This window comes from Rhinolophus hipposideros (assembly GCF_964194185.1).
Source record: "Rhinolophus hipposideros genome assembly, chromosome: 14".
NCBI lineage: Eukaryota > Metazoa > Chordata > Mammalia > Chiroptera > Rhinolophidae > Rhinolophus > Rhinolophus hipposideros.
This window is the reverse complement of record NC_138060.1, coordinates 32,729,491-32,747,410: the sequence shown is the minus strand read 5'-3', so window position 1 is coordinate 32,747,410 and position 17,920 is coordinate 32,729,491. Positions and strand designations below refer to the sequence as shown.

Genomic DNA, 17,920 nt, shown 5'->3' with positions numbered 1-17,920 from the left:
AACTGATCCCAGCTGCTTTCTAGTTCACGAAAGAACCCACCACTCCCTAAAATTGATGCTTGGCCTACTTTGATCATTTACTTCTGTGACCCTGTTGGCATTGAGTGTGTTGATCCCTGATCTAGGAGGAGAATATAGAACACTGACTCTCATCTTGGCTGCACATTGGAAACATTGAGTGATTAAAAAATACTGCTGCCGAGGCCCATCCCAGAAATTCTGTGTCTGTTTACTTGGTCTGAATTGTAATCTGGGATATTTTTTTTAAAGCTCCTCAGGTGATTCCACTGAGCAGTGGAAGGTTGAGAACCATAGATAGAGATTTAGAAGGGAAGAAGGCTTAGGCCCAATCAACGCTGGGTACAGGAGGGTAGCCCCAAGGAAAGGGATGAGAAGTGGCCAGAGAGGTACAATGGAATGGCACCTTACTTGCAGTTAAAGTGTGCAGACTTCACCCAATACACTTGAAGGGGTTTTTAATTAGATAAGAGAGAGCGAAGTTTTATTTTGCATTTAAACTCATTGTTTTGCATGTGCACATTTATGCTGTTAATTACTACATAGTGCTGTGTACACAAAAACAGGTATGCTTTACTTAATGAGCCATTTCAAGGATTTTCAAGAGTAATTTAAAAGTGATTTTTGTCTTACTTTAAAATCTAATTCCAGTTTAAGATGTGTCTATGAAAGGCAAGAAAAGGGTATTTCAAAAAGAGAGGCATCATCAAGTAAAGATGTAGACGGAAAATGATCTGCTGAATTGAGCGAGATGAAGTCTTTGACCTCATCAAGAACCATTTTAGATTGGAAGAGGCAGAAATCAGATTGAGATGGGTTAAAAGTAAGGAAATGCTGAATGTTGGAAAAATTTTTTTGAGAAGTTTACCCGAAAAGCGGAGTGGTGAGGGTGAGACAGGTATTGTTATATGTCTCCATGATCGGTGTTCAAACTGTTGCTTACCCAAACGCTTCTCCTAATTTTTCAGGAAGGTAAGCTCATTGGTGCTCGATTACCCCTCTCTCATTTCAGAGGGAAGGTCCTGCTTGTGTTTGTTTTGGAGACTTTGTGTTTTTAACTAAGGAGATTTTTTGCCAGGACCCTTGAGACTCAGATGTTGGAAATTAGCTCCGTATTCTCTTTCTTATCTGGGAAGCCATCGAGCTCCTAAAGGCCAGCAGTGATTTGGGCTCCAGTGACCCAGACCTTACCCTCTATTGAACTGATGAACAAAGACCAGATTGTTGGCATATTGAAAATGGAATATTTGGCTATGTCAGGGAATATGTATCTAGCTGTCAGATTTCCAGGAGTAGTTTTTGCAACTGTATTTTTCCAAATAACTTGGCATTATAGCTTGGTTTTCCAGTTGCATGCATGTAAAATTTCTCATACTTTGAAACGACCTTTACATGGCCAGTGATTAAAGGGTATGGATACAAATTGGAGTAGGACCTTGTTGAGCTCAGAGAGAAGGAGAGAGTAGTCAACACACTTCGGTTTCCAAAAGGTTGTATGAATGCTGTTACCTTGATGACCTTGAGTTAGACTGTCTAGAGTGGGTTGTCATCCAGTGGTCACTACCGGTCTGTCTGGTATCCATCTCTGCCTCCTTGGCAGCCTTAACTTGGCACAGGAGGGCTAAAAGGTCAGTTTTGCACTTCATGTTTCTAATAGTTGTGATCTCCCAGAAGAACAAAAAACCATAGGTGTTGGGAAATGCCAAGGATTATTAGTAAAGGATGGTGTTTATTATGAAGGCATAAGCCCTATTGCTATACTCTTTTTACAAACAGGAGCATTTGTTTATCCACTCGTCAGTTGATGGACATTTGGGTTGTTTACATCTTTTGGCAATTGTAAATAGTCCTCCTCAGAGCATTTGTGTACAATTTTTTACTTGAATACCTGTGTCATTTCTTTTGTGTATATACCTAGGAATGGAATTAATTGCTGGGTCATATGGTAATTCCATGTTTAGCTTTTTGAGGAACCATCGAACTTTTCCACAGCAGCTACACCATTTTACATGTCTACTAGCAATATTCAGGAGTTCCGGTTTCTCCACATGCTTGTCAGCACTGGTTATTTTCTGTGGTTGTGAAGTAATATCTCATTGTAATTTTGATTTGCATTTCCCTAATGACTAATTATGTTAAGCATCTTTTAATGTGCTTATTAGCTGTTTGTATGTCTTCTTTGGGGAAATGTCTATTCAAGTCATTTCCCATATTTTAATTGGGCTGTTGTCTTTTTGTTGAGTAGATATAAGTTCTTTATGTATTCTGGATACTAGACCCTTGTTAGATACATGATTTGCACATATTTTCTCCCATACTGTAGGCTGCTTTTTCACTTTCTTGATAGTGTCCTTTGCACAAAGGCTTTTAATTCTGATAAAGTCTAATTTATGTGTGTGTGTTTTTGTTTTTGTTGTTGTTCTTATATTTTTGGTGTTATATCTAGGAATCCATTGCCAGATCCAAAGTCAAATCAGTTTACTGCTGTTTTCTTCTAAGAGTTTACAGTTTTAGTTCTTACATTTAGGTTTTTAATCCATTTTGGCTTAACTTTTGTGTGTGAGGTAAGCATCCAACTCCAGTCTTTTGCACGTGACTATCCACTTGTCCCAGCACCAATTGTTAACAGACATGTGTGTTTTGATGCAAGTCTCAGACTCTGAGTTTTCTCTTTTGTGAAATCAAAGTGATAAAAATACTTGTTTCACAAAGTTGTGAGATTACAAAGAGAGGGTGTATGTGTAATCACTCTGAAAAATATAAATAACTGAACAAACATTTGTGATAATTATCGGTTTGCCACAGCTAGCTGTCAGTTGTATAAGGCCTCTGGAGGTTAGTGTCCTTCAGGAACCACCCAGAGTCTCCTACTCTGCTTCAGAAGAGTCATGACATAGCCGGAGGACTGGCATCCTATTGCAGCCCTGGGTACAAAGTCACAGGGCCCCAGATGCAAGAGGTAGTTGGAGAGATTGGACCCATCCAGGATTGAAAGTATATTTTCTTGTAGAGCATGTGTTTGTCAAATTCTGTTGCTATTCCTCTCAAATTTGGGGATATCTGTTCTAGGCATATAAGGCATGGTTTTCCAAATTAAGGAGTTTTTAGGCATAGTAGGAAAATAAAGGCAGTTCTTTTCATTGGACCAGGAATCCTCCCATTTCACTGGATCAGCTCGTAAGCCTCAGCTCTTAAGAACTAAGACTGTTTCCTGATTCAGTGGCTAGCGAGCGACCTCACTTAGTTCAATCAGCTAATATTTACTGAGTTGCCACTGTGTGGCAGGCACTGTACTGGATGTTAGAGATACAGTGCCTTGTGATACGAGACTAAACTGTCTTGAGCCAGCGTCCGCCTCCACATCTGCTCCCCTGTACATTGTCTGTAACTCCTTGAGTCCAGTGCTTTCCACCAGTCTCTCTTGAGTCCACACTCATCAGGCCTTTACTCCCCAACATTGCTAAATCCATTGAATCCGTTCTCAGCCTTTATTGCACTTGACCTGTCAGCAGCATTTACACAGTTGATTTTTCCTCTTTGAAATGCTTTCTTCACTTGGCTTCCAGAACACTGCATTCTCTGCATTTCCTCCTACCTTACTGGAAGTTGTCTCTTAGTCTTTTTGATAGTTCCTCATCATCTTCCTGACCACCACAGTTGGAGTGCTACTTACTCCTCAGATGTCTGTTTTTCCTTATCAACCCTATTTCCTCCCTATTTCACCCAGTCTCTTAAATACCATCTATACAGTAACCCCTACATACCAATAACTACCAGTTTTTTTCTTCAAGTTAAAACCTCTCCTCTGGAGCTCATATTCTGACATCAAAGTGCCTACTTGACATCGCCATTGGGATATCTAACAGGCTTCTCAAAATTGAACTCCTGATTTTCCCCTCCAAAACCCACTCTCCTTGCAGCCTGTTTTGTCTCAGTGAATAGCAGCTCCATTCTTCCACTAGTCCAGGCCAAAAACCTTGGAGTATTCTTGATTCTCTTCTTTCTCTTTCATCCCACATTCAGTCTGTGAGCAAACCCTGCTGGCTCTAACTTCAGATGTGATATCTAGAATCGGTCACATCCTACAATTTCTACTCACTTATGTGTGGAACCTAAAAAAAAGAACTCATAGACACAGACAACAAATGGTGGTTGCTAGTGGCGGGGGGGGGGGGGGGGGTAGGAGGTGTGCAAAATGGCTGAAGATGGTCAAAAGGTACAAACTTTCTAAATATTGTCCAAACCACCCTTATATCTCACTTGGATTATTGCATGGCCTCTCCCTGCTCTTGCTCTTGCTCTCCTAGATCCTGTTAGCAACACGGCAGCTAGACGGACCCTGTTAAAATTAAATTCTCAGCTCAGAGGCTTTATATTTACTTACAAGGTGCTCCATAATCTAAACCCCCCTTTCACCTCTCTGACCTCATCTCCTCCTACTCTCCCCTGTGCTTACTTCTTCCCAGTCACAAATGGTACTTTATTCTTCATTCAACACACCAGTTATGTTCCTGCCTCAGGACATTTGCTTTCTGGTAATATCTACAAAGCTCCCTCCCTCACCTCCCTCAGGTCTTTGCTAAAGTTCATTTCCCAGCCCTCTCTACCTCCCTTCTCTTTCAAACCCTGCTTCCCCGAGCTCTCAGGACTCTGGGTGTTCCTCCTACCCCCCCCCCCCGCCAGACTGAACCGTCCTAGAGCAGGAGGCCCGCACGGTGGTGCAGTGAGACAGGCAGCCCAGGTCTCTGCGTTCTGTGCAGCCCCGGTACCCTCCCTCAGCTTCTTTTGCAAAAGAGAGAAATTTAACTTTGGTTTTCGATTTTTCTATTATATATAGCATGCAAATACTTGTCTCATTTATTTATAGGAGTTCACTCTAGATAATCATTATTATAAAAGTGGCACATTTTCCTTCCATCTGTTGGAGTCCCCTTTGTTTGTTATGGTTTTTAATTTCGATGTCAAATTTACCTGTATTTTCCCTTATTGCTTTTGACTTTACTGACATTTTTTTTAAACTAACTTTCAAATGGATGTCTTTCCTGCCCTGAAGATACCGTGTTTTCCCGAAAATAAGATCTAGCCAGACAATCAGCTCTTTTGGAGCAAAAATTAATATAAGACCTGATATTGTATTGTATCATATTATATTATATTATAGTAAAATAAGACCGGGTCTTATGTTAATTTTTGCTCCAAAATACTCATTAGAGCTGATTGTCCAGCTAGGTCTAGTATTTTTGGGGAAACACAGTATAAACATAGAATCTTGCATTCTCTTATATTTTACATAAAATTTAGGTCTACAGACCTAAATTCCATCTGGAATTTACTTTTGTGAGTATTGTAAGGGAGGAATCTTGTTCAGTTAGCTATCCATTTGGAATAGTAATTTTTATAATTGGCAGATCAAATTGTCAGTTAATAAATTTTCATATGCATAGGTTGGTTTTAGGACTGTAGTTCCTTTGGTCTTTGTTTCAGTGCCATTAATACACTTACTTATAGCTTTATAATATATTGTGATTCTTGGCAAGGTCTTCTTGCCTTGCTTGTTTTTAAAATTAAATATTAAATGGCTACAGTGCAATATTTGTAAAACTTATGTAAGGTATAATACATAGCAGTACAATGAACATTTGTTACCCATTGCTCAGTTTAAGGGGAACATATTGCTATTACTTTGTCTTTGCCTCCCGCCACCCCCTACCCTAAAGTGGTCTTCATTCTTCTTGCACGTTTTCTTTTCCATGTGAAATTTTAGAATTAGCTTATAAACTGATCTTAGAATCAATTCCTATCATTGAAGGCAATTATAGTTTCTGTATCAATAGCTGCATTGTGAAAATTAATAAACTAATCATTCAAATGTTTTTCCCATTTAAAAAGAAGAATTTGAGTGATGTGATGTGAACAGTGGTTAGGAGATACTGGGTAAATGTGGTCATATCTGCACTCGTCGTCAGTTTAGCATGTGCTTTGGTGGTTTTGGACCATTACACTGTTCTTTCTTATTTTTTTATTGAGATATAATTGACATTTTAGTTTCATGTGTACAACATATTGTTCATTCTGTCCTCGTTATAATGAAAGATTAGAATTTCCAAAAGATTCTGGCCAGCTAAAAAATCATGGTAAGTATCTATTACATATGACGAAGGTGTTTTGGCTACAGATGAAATGAAGAGAGGGTAGGAGGTGAAAGAAAAACAGATGGAGAGAGACTATCAATGAAGATGTGTGTTTTTGTGTCATAGAAATTGATTGGTTTTAAGGAATAAATATCCACTTAGAAGACATACAAGTAGAAAGGTATTTTTATAATAAAAATATACAGAGCACATCAGCTCACTCCAGTTTTATGAAGTGCAGCCAGCCGTAATGGAAACTGAACACGCTTCTCTGTCTGTGTGTATTATGTCTGCCTGTTAACACCAGTGTCTGCCATCATGTTGCTCATCATGGGTGCCCCAAAACAGTGGCCTCAACCATCAAATCTGTAGGACCTTCAAGACCCAGAGTTCTCAGCTAATTAACAGTGTGTCAGTGCTTCAATTCCAAATCCCCAGGAGAAAAAATATGATTGGCCTGTCTTGCTTGAGTTCACGTCCCAACCATATTTGACCAGGGATTGGAAAGCATATGACGCACGGAATAGTCTCATCCAGCACGTGGACAAAACTGGTCCCTGAGAAGTAGGGACAAAACTTGTTCAGACAGAAGACTTGTTTGAAATGGAATTAATTGGTGCCCTGAGCTCTGGGGAGAAAAAACAAAAAAAGATGGAAGTATAAAATATATACAGCCTCCCCCAAAGATAGTAAGAGTATAATAGGAAAGGAAGATTGGGTCAGTTTAGAGCTTGAACTACTGTCCATTCTGTAACCCTAGGGAGCTTCATTTCTCTGATAATCTTTACAGATGATTCCCACCTATCAGGAATGGGGATCTTAGGAGGTGAGATGAAATGAGTAAGGAATACAATAAAAAATTTTCATAAGACCTGTACTATAATATCTGTCAAGATATAGATAGATACCTTGGGCCAAAGTCTGTTTCCCTTTAATAGCCAGTACAGCGATGATAAAAGTCTGCTTAGACGACGACAGACCAGACTGGGGATCTCCATTAAGTTACATTACGCTCACATAGCTTGGTGAACACTAACGTTCAAATGTCCTAGTCCTCCTACTCCGACGTAGTAGGATTTGGTTGGTCTGGAGCCCTTCATGCATAGCACAGATAAGTGGTAGCAAGGACATTCAACTAGGGGTAGTTGTATTGAGTGAATGCTACCAGCAGAAGCTGTTAATGGTCTCCAGTTACCAGTGTGGATGTGTCACTTTTCCTGAAGGACCCACGACTGGCTGACAAAATGTTCTGAGGTGCTTTGGTAACTAAATACCTGTGTAGGAATGCATCCTCCAGGGATTTGGACATATGTAAGCTAAGTTTGGAGATCAGAGTGGTGCCGTTACTGGTGTGCCGTTACTGGTGAGCCGTTACTGGTGAGGTTTATTTGATGTTTAGACTTTTATAAAAGAACTTGCATGGCTATAGTACAGTGTAATTGAGCCTCTCGTTGGCAGTCTTTCTCAGTGTGTGGGGGGAGGGAGTGCTGGTTCATGCAGCTGTAGTGGCTTGTCTTCTGTACTTTGCCTCTCAGTACTAGGGCACTTGTGATGGGGGCCAGAGTGCTGATCTTAGGTTCAAAGCTTATGCTAAATAAGCCTTTTCATCAGGCAAAATGCTGATTAAGCGGAACGATTATCAGAAATTGTCTGTCTGTACAGTAAGTAAATACCTAACGAACACAGCCTTGCTGGGCCTCACCTGCAGAATACAAGGATTCCTATCCCACGTGTAGAATGTCAGGTGAATGAAAAACTTCGGGAGTATCTCAGGGTTCTCCTCATACCCCTCAGGATATAAATGACAGTCATATGAATGACACTCGTAGGTTGGTACGGTAGGCTTGTTGACTGCCCTGACCCTAGGCTTGAACCCATCAGCTCAGTCTGATGTACCATGTGTATGATCAGCAAATAAAAATCAAGTCATGAACGACCTCGCTTGTGCTGTTACAGCAGAGAGCTCTCTGTTTATTCTCAACCTTTTTGCACTTAATTTTCTCACGCCATGCTTAATCTCCATACCTGCTCCTGGCGTGTGGTTTGGATCCCGTTGTCTCTCCCCTTTGGCTTCTTGCATTTGAACCTTGCTCTCAGCTTTGCTCTCCCGTCTGATCTCAGCATCCTCCTCCCCAGCTCTCCCCACCTCCCCAACACTTCTATCATGATATTGAATGAAAAATTTTCTGCTGACATTGTGGCCACAGAGCCCCCCTAGAGGTGGTGATTCAGATTTCTGCTCCAGGGATTGTTTTGTTTAGTTAGGTACTGCTCTTGAGCCAACAGTACCACAACATTTAGCCTGGAATTGTCTTGTAGACAGAAAAATGCTTCATGTGCTCTTCCCGTAGGCAAGCTCAGAGAGTCTCTGAATGGGGCAAAAATGAACTAATGATCTTAATTGTGATAAAACCTCATCGAAGATAAGTCAAGATTGATTAAATAAAGGGCGTCAGTGGGGCCAGGAAATAAGATACCAAAGCTGTATCCAGGATAGAAACTAAGAGAGAGAAGTTTGGGTTCTGTTGAGGAATACATGTGAAACCTAGAGGGACACATGAAAACTATGAAGGTTGTCCGCTCAAAATGATCTGCATTTCCTTCTTACATGGACATATTTCCATTGGGCTTTTGTCCTGTTCCCCTGTCCCAGTTGAATTTTTGGGTGTTCTACAGCATCTGACAGTTCATGCATTAAGAAAATCTTGTTAAATTCCTTTTTATGTTTTGCACTGGCTACATGTTGGGGATATGAGGATGAGTTAATTGCAGTGGCTTTCTGATTCATCTCTGCTTCTGTTTCCCTGATCCATTGCATTGCCACCTAACTCCCATCTTTCCCTTTCCTGAGAAAGTATAACAGTGCTACAAATGCTGAATAAATACTTTGTGAATAAATGGAAATTATTTCTAAGTTTCTTCTATTTAGAAAATCTTTACACTAATTCTTTGTATTTATGTTTTGCCCAAATCAAATCACATGTTTCACTCTTCTGTTAAGTTAATTTTTTGCTTGCCCTGATATTTGCAGGTCTGCCATGTTTAGAGTCTTCTGCATTTTCCATTTCCCTCCTGTTGATTTAATCTCACACGTCACTTGTTCTAAAAAAACAGCCTTTTGCTTGTCCTTAATGTCATGTCTTGCATATAATTCTATTCCTGGATATTATGCCATTTGTGAATATACTTTTAATTATGTCCCAGTAAATATTTTTGAAAAGCTCATTGTCTTGATGCTTATAAAGTTTGGTAATATACTTATAGTCTGAAGTTCAAATAGTTAACATTATTTATTAGTTTTTAAGAGTATAATTTGAAATTTTACTCCATTAACTTTATTTGTTAGGATTTTCTTTTATGTGGTTATTAACATTTTATATATCACAATTTCATCATTCACTAATAAATTTATTAAGGTTTCAAGCTTTCTGAAGAACAGAATTGGGTTACAAAACATTTTTGCTCTATCTACCCAGGTTACTATAATAACTTCAGTGTTCTATAAATTTCGTAACCTCCTTTTTTCCTTCCTTCCGTCCTTCTGTCCTTCCATTCTTCCTTCTGTCCTTCCTTTTTCTTATACCTACTAATTTGAGACTGTTCCTTTCCTAGAAGTTGAGAAACCTGGGATTACTGCAGGGACTCAGGTGCTGACCACACTAGCTACTTTCGCCTTGATACAGACGTGGTGTAGGACCGAAGAGTTTTGATGTTACCTGGACTCAAATCAGTTTTTCCATTCTCTACGTGTGTAATATGCGCAAGTTTTTAAAGCTCTTAGCCCCAGTTTCCTTATCTGTAAAATGGAGATAACACTAACCTCAGTGTTGACATAAGAATAAATTAAATAATGCATTTAAGTGCTCAGCACAATACCCAGCATATAAGACTTAAAAAAATTGTGGTTTAATAATATTTATTTTCCCTTTTAGCCCAGGGTAAGAAGGTTCAGTTGACATAGCAGCGTGCCTCTGCCTCTACCCTAGCCCTTCACGCACATACCTCTCCCCCCATCTAAGCCAGAGCCAAGAGCCTCAGAGAGAAGCATGCCTAGTTCTCCATGTGTTGTTCTCCCTCATTATCTCCTGAGGATGGTAGCATGAATTCCTGCAGAATGGTCTCAGCTGCCAGTGGAGCCTACAGAGGGATTGTCTTACTCTGAATTCACCAGTAAATTTTTGGAAATGATACTCCTTCAAATGTATGGTTATTAAAATGTACTTTTAGATGTTCTAAAGGGTTAGGGTATGCTCATAGGAGAAAGTGGCCGATACAAGGCAGAAAACAAGATCAACATAATTATTGTGGAGAAAAGGTCAAGAAACTAAACGGCCTTGTTATCACATGGAATATTTATCTATCTAGATGTTGCAATCAATAAGAGTTGTAACAGAAATAGTGTTGGAGTGACAGTGAGCCAGAAGCTAAAATCATCACGGAATGAAAAGACATGACCTTGGGGAGACTTTAATGTTGCAATAAGGAAGAGCAGTGGGTGGTAGAGTCTAATGATATGTGACTCAAAGCAGGGGATTTTTGAAGAGGGCAGAGTGAGAATGGACTGAAAGTATCAGTGAGAAGTAAGAAGGGCGCCTACCAGGCCTCTTGTTTAAAGGGTATGGACAGGAAAAACCGTCATCATCTAAGAGGGCTACAGGGGAAGCAGCATTTTGGGGGGAAGAACTCAGTCTCCATTTAAATAAGTAGGTAAGCTTCAGAGAAAAGGTCCAGGATATGGGGATTTTGCTGATATCTACACGTGAGTCCCACAGGGCTTAGTGGAAGGGTTAGGATTTCAGGAGATGGGAGAGGCTTAGATTCCATCATCAATTATCTCTCCCTTGCATACATCATCAATTCTTTTGCCTCTCTCTCACTTCATTAACCTTACCTGACTAAACCACAGCACTGATTAAATACAATTCTTCGCCTGTTCCATACCTTTAAAACCATGCTGCTGAGTTTGCCTTAAATTAATGATTTTAACCTCAGATGGACCCATAATATTGCCTTGCAATCATAGTCGATTTCTCCATTCTCTTTCCTCTCTCTAGATGACTGTTGTATGTCTTCAATCTCCTCACATGTTCACTATCCTCTCCCCACTCTTCATCTTCAGTTGGTGGCCTTGCCACATATTTCTGAACAGAAAAAGAGAAAAAAGAGCTTTCACAAGCTTTCACCGCCACAGCTACCCACTACCTGCAGTGGTGTCTATGTACTGGCCCTTTTGTCCTGTTACTGTGAAAGCACTGACCCATCTAAGTGCTTTGTAAGGTCTTGTATCAGTTTTCCCTCTTCTTTCATTGCCTTATGCTTGAAAATATGCTTTTATTTATCCCATCTTAAAAATAATCCTTCTTGACTGCACCTTCCCCTCTAATTATTGCCTCGTTTCACTAAAACTTCATAACAGAACTTGAAAGTTGTCTATGTTCTGTTGCTGTTTCTCTTCCCATTCTTTTTTGTACTCAAGCCAGTCAGATTTCTGCCCCCAAAATTCCATTAAAACCGCTCTTAATCATTTACCAGTCATGTCCACGTCTGTCATTTGTCAATACTCATCTGACATAACATTCAGGAGTAGAGTTGATTACTCCCTTCTCCTTGAAACAGCTGCTTCACTTGGCTCCTAAGCTACTTGTCAAGAACTGTGAAGGATCTAAGGTTTTGCTCTTTATAAGCTAACCAGTTAGCATGCCAGTTTCAGGAATGGTGGTACAAGACGTAAGACTTCTGGATCAGAGACAAAAGAAAGTTTATTATTTATAGCAGTAGCCAGTGTAGCAGTAGTTTTGTGCTGGTTCTCTGAGCCCCGTGACCTCTGAGGCAGTGTGAAAGGAGCCACATTACACCTGCATCCACGGTGAGTTGTGTATTAAAACGGACCTGTCTTAGAGAAGCCAAATCATTTTTAACGGGCAATACACATGCTTTCTCCTTGTTCTAGAGGGAAACGTTATTATACTTTGCTCTGGAGGGAAGTACTACCAAGTCTTCCAAGGCTGTTGCTATACAAACATTCTTGAAAAGATAGTCTGGAACTATCATATCACCGATTATCAAGACAGTGCCTTGCTTGAAGTGTGTGAAGAAACAATAAAGACCCATGGAGAATTGTCTCACAGTTAGTTCCTTTCTCTCTGGCCACCTCTTTTTAGTCTCCTCTGCTGATTCCTCTTCACTTCCCTGAACTCACGATCAGTACTGTGCAATACTGCAACACTAGCTACAGGTAGCTGTTTAAATTACATTTTCAGTTATTCACTTGCAAGTGCCATATTTCAAGTGCTCAATTGCCACATGTGGGTAGTGGCTACCTACTGAATGACACATATATAAATATTACATCATCACAGGAAGTTCCATCGGAGAGTGCTGCTCTGTATGTTTGAATGCCCCAGGCCTCAGCCTTTGGATGTTCCTTTTTATATTTCTACACAGAAATATACATTTCTGTAGAATCTTCTAGAATAAGATAAATTATAGAATAAATGTTTCTATATACTTCTCTTTTCTTTCTGTTTTCCCTCATTTAGTGATCTCATGTAGTCTCAAGGCTTTAAATATGATTTGAATTTGTATCAGCCCAAATCTCTCCCCTAAAGTCCAGACTCAATTCTCCCACAGCATTCTTCATGTCTTTACCTGAATGTCTAATAGGGATTTCAAAAGTAACATTGAAAACTGAACTGTTCCCTTGCCACCACCACTTCCTCTCCCACCAACAAATCTTCCTGAAGTCTTCCCAGTCTCAGTATCAATTCTCTTCTTCCAGTTGTTCAAAAAAAACCAAACTAAACAACCAACAATCATTTGAAAAAAAACAACCCTTAGACTTATCTTTGACCTGCCTCTTTTCCACAAAACCACACACCTGTCCTATTGGTGCTTGTTTCAAAATATATCCAGAATCTACTTCTCACTCTTCCCCTGCTGCCGCCTGATCCAAGCCAGCATCATCTTTTGCCTTGATTATTTCAAGCAAATTTGGCTCCCTTTTTGGTCTTCCTGTTTCCACTCTTGTTTCCTGTAGTCTGTTTTCATCATAGCAACCAGAATGATCTTGTTAAAAAAGTAGGTCAGATCATGTCATTTCTCTGTTCAAATTTCTTCAGTAGCTTCCCATCCAGTAAAAATCAAAGTCCAGTTACACTGCCATTCTCACTTTTGTAAAATGTGCTTCTACCTCAGAGCCTTTATAGTTGGTGTTTCTTCCATTCCCCCCACCCCCATTCCCACCGCCACACACATACTTTTTTCCTCATTATACTGTCTTATTGAAGAGACCAAGCTAATTGTCTTATAGAATGATCTATATCATGAATTTCTGTTTGCTCATGGTATTGTTTAACTTATTTCTCTGTCACCTGTGTTTCTTGTAATTGGACATTAGCTCTAAAAGATTGATTAAAGCTAAATATTTTTGGCAAGAAAACTGTATGAATGATACTTCAATCTTCATATTGCATCATATTTGAGAGATACATATTGTCTGACTGTGTCATCATTAGTGATGCTAAATTTAACTAAGGTTAAGGTGGTGACTTTCAGATCCCTCTATTATAAATTTATAGTTTTACCTTTGTGATTAACAAATAATCTGAAAGGTGAATGATATTTTTAAAAATCCTGTGGTTTTAAGAATATGTAGCTGTGGAGCCCTGTTTTTTTTTTCCCCAAATAAAATATTTTTTTGGAGATCTAATATATAAAACAGATAAAGGCAGAGGTATTCTGGTTGCAGTGGGAAATGCCTAGTATTGGCAGCTTCCTAGGGAACTCCGACAAGCACAGTTTGTAACTCACAGAGCCCGCCCTAGGAACAGAAGCCCAGGGAGGATACACGAAGTCTTAATAAGGCTACCTAGCATCTCACAAGAAAGGCTCAGTGTTCTTTCTGTTAGAGCACAATTTGGGGAACTCTGTCATTTCCTTGGAAAGTTGTGGTTGTGGGTTATCACTAGAATGGCACTTAGTTGTTCCCTGGCAGTCCACCCACTGTTCTAAGTTGTCTGACTGCGTTCTTTGACATCCTATCTGTTTTGCAGATGTGAAGCTTTGAAATTACTTCATTTTTAGTGTGTGTTGGGTTGCAGTCCTTTCTTTGTTTCCCTTTTGGAAATTCCTCTTCATCCACAAAGAATTCCAGACTCAGACATTATTCATCTTATGTCTGGAACATTAAAATCTCATGAGCTTTCACATGTCTTACCTCTTTCCACCTTTAGAATATTCAAAATGCTGTCACAGCTAAAGTCAATTCTATCATTTGCTTGCTGCTAGCTTCCTTTGTGCACCTTACTTATCATACAGCCTAATGTGCCTTAGTAGAGAATTGAATAAGTAAATTTGGTATGTCCAAATTTACTTATATGGATGTATATAAGATATGTGATGTAGATTTTTATTCTCATGGAAAGTGGAAAAAGAAGGTAATAAACTATAATAAAATCTCACTTTTGTTAAAAAATAGAAAAATATTCTCAAAAATCCCCATGTCTGGGTAAGTTTAAAGCCAAAAAGGACATTGACAAAAATGTTCACATTGATACTATCTCTAGGTGTGATCTTGTTTTTCTGTCCTCTGCAGTGCTACACAGTGATACGCCTGCAGCATAAATATGACTTTGTCCCCTCCAACCCCAACTGAACCCTCTCAGGGGCCCTCTGATGCTGTTTCCTCTGCCCTACCCCCTTGAGCTGTAGTTCCTAAAAGCCTTTCTTCAAACTTGACACTGGAATCATACCGAACTCCTGGTAGCTCCTCACACTCCTGGGCCACCTCCTGCCTTGGTGCCTTTGTCCACAAGGTATTTTCCATTTCTTCTTGCAGCCAATGACTTCTGCTCTTCTCCAGGACTGGGCTTGGCCATCCTCCTGTCCGATGTCTTCCTTGATATAAAGTTTAGGTATCTGCTTTCTCTGTCCACTCACGTTGTAACCTACTTGAGACAAAATCATAGAATTTGTACTTCCCTCATCTTGAAGAGAGAACCTAGCTTAGAATGGCACTCCAGTGTTTATTAAACTGTGTTGTATATATGTTCTTCTAAGCTGTCTATATGATTTTTATATATAGAATGTGATTTGATTTTTTACATGATCTCAAAAATAAGAGAAAAGCTTTCAAAAAGGAAAATATGTGAATTAAAGTAACTTAAAATACTACCAGCAAACAGAGACCACTATTATTGATGTTTTAGAATATACAATAGATAAAGTTTTAAAATTATAAAATGGTAAAAGCTTACCCCTGTCAGAGCCAGTACTCAGGGAAATCAGTAGCTTTGTAAATTACATGCATTAAAAAGTAATAGCCTTCACTGTGCTCCCCACATCAAGTAACAGAAAAAAGTTCTCTGGTAAAATATAGCTTTTTCCTAATTCAGATCAAGAAAAAAATTTTTGCTTTTCTCATGTTCCCTAGACCCCAGCGCCATCTTTTGTCCTGTTTTTCCAGAAGAGAAGGCAAAATTCCAGTGAGGGAAGTGACTGGATCGACTTACTCAGTTGGTCAGTGCAGAAGCCGAAGCTGGGACCAGGAGCTCCTGACTGCCTACCTGGTGCTTTTCCCCTTGGCCACAGTTCCAGTTTCTCTACTGGAATAACAATAAAAGTAAGTTTTTAAGCACTTCCTAATGTGCATATGCTCAAATCAGGCCTGCTGCTGAGATGTGTTAATGAGAATAAAAGTAAAACATCCCTAAACCTAAAGCATTAATTGTTCTTTCATATTCATGTGTACAATTTATTTGAGCATCGGAAAAATTTTCCCTTCTAAGAGATTTCTTAATTTATTTTCTGAACTATATTTGAAGTGAATATAACAAATAAAATATTCCAGGTCTCCCTTTTTTCCTACAAGTAGTTCTATGGTATATGTTTTTGTGTTCCTCTACATTGTTCCCTTGGGATTAGTTTCCGTACTGAGTCATCCACCGGAGTGCCAGTGTTTTCCAGGCAAACTAATAGTTTTATTATTTCTAAGTGACTCATTACTTCTGAATCATCACACCTTGTTTACTCTGTTAAATAAAAAGTTTTTAGACATTTTCTACAGTTTTTCCTCTTCCTAGTCTTCAAATGCCCCATCTAAGTGACATGGATATTCAGCCAATTTTCTCTTGTGTCTATGATTTATGTTGATCATTTTCGTCTTGAACCCTTTCATCAGTTGAGATAACCCATGGAACTTCTTTACCCCATACTTTCTGTTCCAGATGTGTCCTGAAATAAAACACACAAATAGCAACATAAAAAATATGTGTAACACCATTCTCTGTTTTCTACCATTACATTTTTGCTGTTTAAAGTTTTATTAACTTCCCAAATTTCTCCATGAAATTAAGGAGCAACACCTGTGAAAGAAAAGTATAGCTTGAATGTTGGTCGGTACACAAAATCTTTGGAATTCAGCATGTTGGAATAATGAAACATTTTCCTCCCTTGACTTCTGTGTCATTTGGCTGGTTTTCTTCCTGCCCTTTGAAAATCAATTCTCTGTCTCCTTCTGGTATCCCTCTCCTCTACCCATACATGCCGGCCTTCCTCAGAATTTTGTCCGTGACCCCTTTTTTCACCTTACACATGTTCAGTCTTATCCCTCTTGTGGCCTTAAAACCTTTGTCTGGTGCTTGCTCCCAAATTTTTATTTTCAACTCTCTCTTCACTGCCATATATATATATATATACCCATATGTATATATATATATATATACATATGGGTATATATATATATATATATCCATGTGCATAAGGGATATCTTTGGCATGCTTCACACACCAAAGCAACCCATGCCTGAAGTTCATTCATCTCCCCATCATCGTTGCCTCCAAGCCTTAGCACCCAGTCTTTCCTTCACGTCTCCTTAGAACCCATTTTTAATTTTTAGAAATTTGTTTTTAATGTTACATATTCTCATATTTAAAGTGTCAATGCTTAAAAGGCTTTTTAAAAAATACTAGTTTCCAGAGGGTAAGGAGGGGTTGGTAGAAAAGGGTAAAGGGGATCAAATATATGGAGAACTGACTCTGCATGGTGAACACACAATGTAATTTATAGATAATGTATTATAGAACTATGCTTGAAACCTATATAATTTTACTAACGAGTGTTACCCCAATTAATTTAATAAAGATAAAAAAAGAATGTGAAAATACATTTGTTAAAAAAAAAATTAATCAGTTCCCACTTCCAGTTAAGCCTGCTCCTCAGAAACAACCATTTTTTAGTTTTTTTTCCATTATTTACCTCCATATTTATAAATGCATTATTTTGTGAGTTCATCATTCATAAATTTTAAACACTAAGTCTTACCTTCCTGATATGAATTTCAGTTCTCTTACCCCTCGTCCACCACATTAGCAAAATAAAGGGTAAAAATTATGTGATCATCTTAGTAGATGCAGAATAAGTATTTGACAAAATTCAACAACCATATGAGATTTTTAAAAACGTTCAACAAACTATAAATAGATGAGAGCTTTCTCAATCTGATATCGGGTATCTACCAAAAAACCTACAGCTATCATTATACTTTGTGGTGAAAGAGTGAATACTTTTGCTCTAAGATCAAGTACAAGGCAAGGATTTTTTAACTCACCACTTCTATTCAGTATTGTTCTGGAGATCCTAACCAGTGTAATAAGCAGTAAGGCAGTAAAGAATGGAAAGGAAAAAGTAAAACTGTCTCTATTTTCAGACAACATGATTGTTTACGTAGAAAATCCCAAGGAATTTACCAAAAAAATACTATACTTAATAAGTG

General features: G+C 38.8%; 1 protein-coding gene and 1 long non-coding RNA gene across 7 annotated transcripts in view; one reads left to right on the top strand and one right to left on the bottom strand.

The window, feature by feature from the left end:
- Window positions 1-17,920, top strand: part of PPP2R3A (protein phosphatase 2 regulatory subunit B''alpha) — a 140,315-nt gene that overhangs the window by 4,636 nt on the left and 117,759 nt on the right. For 2 of the 6 annotated variants that reach the window (XM_081071560.1, XM_081071555.1), the window contains exon 2: window positions 15,580-15,768. The exons of 1 other annotated variant lie outside the window; for it this stretch is intronic. The gene's annotated coding sequence lies outside the window, so the exon portion shown is untranslated. Of the gene's footprint in view, window positions 1-7,286; window positions 7,527-15,579; window positions 15,769-17,920 lie in introns of those variants that run through there. 3 more of the 6 variants (XM_081071557.1, XM_081071556.1, XM_081071558.1) reach the window with 3 other exon arrangements.
- On the bottom strand, window positions 10,051-15,751 carry LOC308507106. Its single transcript, XR_013994835.1, has 3 exons — window positions 15,659-15,751; window positions 14,900-15,094; window positions 10,051-11,290 (listed from the first exon to the last, which is right to left on the bottom strand). It is a non-coding gene; the product is annotated as an uncharacterized lncRNA (long non-coding RNA).